Source organism: Varanus komodoensis, unplaced genomic scaffold (genome assembly GCF_004798865.1).
Source record: "Varanus komodoensis strain SLA01 unplaced genomic scaffold, ASM479886v1 scaffold70, whole genome shotgun sequence".
Classification (NCBI taxonomy): domain Eukaryota; kingdom Metazoa; phylum Chordata; class Lepidosauria; order Squamata; family Varanidae; genus Varanus; species Varanus komodoensis.
The window spans coordinates 397,728-400,649 of NW_025336348.1; positions in this window are offsets into that span (position 1 = coordinate 397,728).

A 2,922-nucleotide genomic window follows, 5' to 3' on the forward strand; every position below is an offset into this window, starting at 1 on the left:
GGGGGGGCTCCAGGTGTCCCGGCCCCGCCATCGCGCTCCCCGCATCCCCCCGCCAGACCAGCTCCATCTCCTTTGTTCTCCCCCGCACCACACTCGCCTGCGCTCGCATCCCTTTGTTATCCCCGGAGCGCGGTCTCATTTATCCGCGCGCACACGCGCGCTCCAGCTCAGGACCGGCGGTCCTTCCTGTCGTTTCCTCGGCCGGTTTCTTCTCCTGGACTTCCTGCCGCAGCAAAACCGGAGGAAATCAGAGGGCCACGTCGAAAGAGAGAGAGGCCGGAGGGGGGGGGGCTGCCGCGCGGTCTGTATTCCTTCTTAAAGAAAGGGAGAAGAAAAGCAAAGGATATTTGGTGCCCCGGTTGATTTCTTCCAAGAAGTAAAAGGTCTAATTCATTGCAGGGATGGCGCCAGGAAGCTCAGGCTGAGAACGAGCTGAGGTTTAGGAAGGGATGCTAAGAGCGGCAGAAAACCTTCAGGTACGTGCATAGCGAGAGGGAGGAAAGAAAGGGCGACTCAGCGACTGCAGGAGGGCGGCAAAATGAAAACAGATGACCAGGAAAGGGCCCAAGTGCACGATTCCCATTGTGGCTTGGACTTCTTCCAAGCCGAGGTCTAGGATCTCCCCGGCAAAGATGAAGTATGAGCTGCGCCTGCAGCCTGGGACTGCTGGGCAAATGGTCGAGGGCTGCCTAACGAGGTCAGATATCCAGGGCCGGAGGAGCGGCGTCCTGGAGTAATAAAAGAACCGGCAGAACTCTCGGGACGGCTGTCGATTATCCTGGAGAAGCCATGGAGGACAGGAGAAGGGCCAGTGTTGTCCGTGTAAAGGGGGGAAAGGCGGAACCTGGGGACTACCGGCCAGTCAGTTCGATGTCAATCCCAGGGAAAATTCTGAAGCAGTTTATAAAGCAGACGATCTGCAAACTCCTCAGAACCAATGCAATGATTATTGGAAGCCAGCAAGAATTTGTCAAGAACAATTCCTGCCAGACTGATTTGATTTCATTTTTTGATTGGCTGATCTCCCTGTGAATGGTGGGAATGCTGTGGACATAACGCACCTTGACTTCAGCAATGCTGTTGACAAAGTACCCCATGATCCTGATTAGCAAACTATCTGAAAGAGGGCTGGATGGAATGACCATGCAGTTGGCAACAGAATCAGACTTAAGCTGTAGCACCTTCTCAGACTGGGGGAAGGTGGAAAACTGCAGGGTTCAGTCCTGGCTCCAGTGCTCTTCAACATTTTTATTGATTTGGATGAGGAAGTGCAGGAACAATTAACAGATTTGCAGATGACACAAAACTAGGTGGGGTAGGTAATATCCTGGAAGGGAGAAACACAATTCGAAGTGATCTTGAGAGGTTGGGGAACTGGGCGGAAAACAACAGAATGGAATTCGGTAGGGACAAGAGCCAGGTTTTGCGCCCAGGAGAAGAAACCAAATGCTCAGTTACAAGAGAGGAGAAACTTGGCTCAACAGTACTACAAGTACAAAGGATCTTGGAATTGTTCTAGAGCAGAAGCTATGTAAGAGTCAACAATGTGATGTGGCTGCAAAGAAAGCTAATGCAATACTGGGCTGCATTAATAGAAGTACAGCTTCCAGATCTCATGAGGTACGGGTTCCCCTCTGATTAGCACTAATTAGGCCCCATCTTGGGTATTATTTATTTATTTATTAGAACATTTCTATGCCGCCCCTTGCCGAAGCCTCGGGGCGGCTTACAACACAATAAAATACAAAAATAACAATATAAAATTAAAATTAACAATATAAAATAAATAAAAATATAAAAGAAGTCGCCCTGGCCAGATAAATAAGCAAATATTGTTAACAATTAATGTGCAGTTCTGGGCACCACACTTCAAGAAATACGCAGACAAACTATAAAAAGTTCAGGGAAGGATGTTGGAGTTGCCCTAATAAAAGTTAAACTTTAGATGCTAAATGGATGTTAGACATGTGAACATAAATTGGGTTAAAAGTCTTTAGTTCTTTTTTAAGCTTGGAACTTTCTTCTCTTTCACTTTTTAGTGGATATTAGACTGAAATACTAGTAAGCAAAAAATGTATTTGATCGTATTTGTAACTATTATAATGAGGAGTTTATCTGTTTAATATTAGAAAAATGAAACGATCTGGAATTGTGCAGAGTTGGTTAGAAGAAGAAAGAAGATATTGACTTTTATCAAATTTGGAGAGTCTTTCTTTTAATATTGGTCAAGGAAAACAGGACTCTGTAAGAAATGGATGGACTGATCTTACCGCAGAAGAAGAAAGAAGATAGAGACTTCTATCAAATTTGGAACCCTTTTTTTTGGGGGGGGGGGCTGGAGAAACGGGACTTGGTTTAGATCTAAAAATGTTTTTTAAGATTCCATAAATGGATCTGAATATGATTACAGAACGCTGAAAGATATGTAGTTAGGGGCTGTCTCAGTAGTTCCGATGTTTGTGATGATTGATGTTTGTAGTACTGTTTTAAAATTTAATAAAAAAGTACTGCAAAAAAAGAGTTAAACTTTAGAATATAGAAAACTGACTATTTTCCCCCCCCCCCCCGCGCCCCACCCCCCACACACAATCATCTGCCAGGTTTTTCCATTCAGGCTCCTTCTATGGAAAATGGAGACAAGCCCCAGGACGTGCTAATATAGGCAGCATTTGCATATGTAATACCCCTGTAATGTCCTACCTCTGACTGTAAAAAGCAAATACTGAAACCTGATTGTTTTACTTGTTATCAGTCACTTATGATCCTCAGGCCTTTTCCAATGTTTCTGAATTTTGCTTTTGTGCTTCTATTGTTCTTGCTCATTCAAGGTCTCCTTCCCCTTCCCCCCCCTACTGTGAATGTGACTCCAAGTCCATAAAACACTCTGAACATGCTCTGTTCTTCCTAGCAGTCTTGGACTGC